The sequence below is a fragment of the Falco rusticolus genome, chromosome 10 (genome assembly GCF_015220075.1).
Source record: "Falco rusticolus isolate bFalRus1 chromosome 10, bFalRus1.pri, whole genome shotgun sequence".
Taxonomy (NCBI): Eukaryota; Metazoa; Chordata; class Aves; order Falconiformes; family Falconidae; genus Falco; species Falco rusticolus.
Window position 1 is genome coordinate 16,618,242 of NC_051196.1, and position 1,079 is coordinate 16,619,320.

The following is a 1,079-nucleotide window of genomic DNA, read 5'->3' on the forward strand; positions in this document are numbered from 1 at the left end:
ATGGGAGAGAGAATTGGAAGGGTAATAGTGAAAGAACTCGTGGGTTGAGATAAAATCAGATTAATAAGTAAAGAAAAACTGCTGCAAAGCAAAGCAAAGCAAAGCATAACAAGGAATTCATTCACCACTTCCCACGGGCAGGCAGGTGCTCATCCATCTCCAGGAAAGCAGGGCTCTGTTATGTGTAACAGTGACTTGGGAAGACAAATGCCACTGCCCCAAACATCTCCCCCCCCTTCCTTCCTTCCTTCTTCCCCCAGCTTTATATGCTGAGTACGATGTCATATGGTATGGAGTGTCGCTTTGATCAGTTGGGTTCAGCTGTCCTGTCTACATCCCCTCCCAACTTCTCGTGCACCCCAGCCTGCTCGTTGGTGGGGTGGGGTGAGAAACAGAACAGGGCTTGATTCCCTGTAAGCACTGCTCAGCAATAACAACCAAGAAAAAGAAAAAAAATTCTGTATAATTAACATTGTTTCCAGCACAAAGTGAAGACATTGCCCCATACCAGCTACTATGAAGAAAATTAACTGTATCCCAGCCAACACCTGCACAGCTCAGTATCCTCACAAAGCAAGTTTGGTTTCAGTATCAAAGTAACGACTCAGTTGGTCATGCACTGTATTCTGAGACACCATAATCAAACTTCATTTTTGAGCTATACCAATTTGTACCAACTTTCACAAACACTTGTATTGGATTACAACAATCTTCTCCCACCCCCCCGCCCCCACCCAGTTTAAGATCAAGTTCCCCAGTTCAGTGTTTCCTCAGCTAACCTCTTGAAAAAGCAATAAACAATATAAAGCCTTTGGGAAGTTACTAACTATAGGTTACGAGTGTCACAAGCAACCACATAATACAACTTCTTTCATTAAGAGATCACAGAACTATTTTCTTCCTCTCCTAAATCACTGGAAACTGGTTGCAGAACCCTGCTACTCTGCAGGGTAAGGCCACCCCGCCAGCTTCAGGAGATTTCAGGAGCCTCAATACATGCAACTTTTCTTCAATTCCAAGTTAATTTTGAGAGAGGAAAAAAGTTCCAAGTAAAAGAGTCGTCTAAAAAACCAGGACAC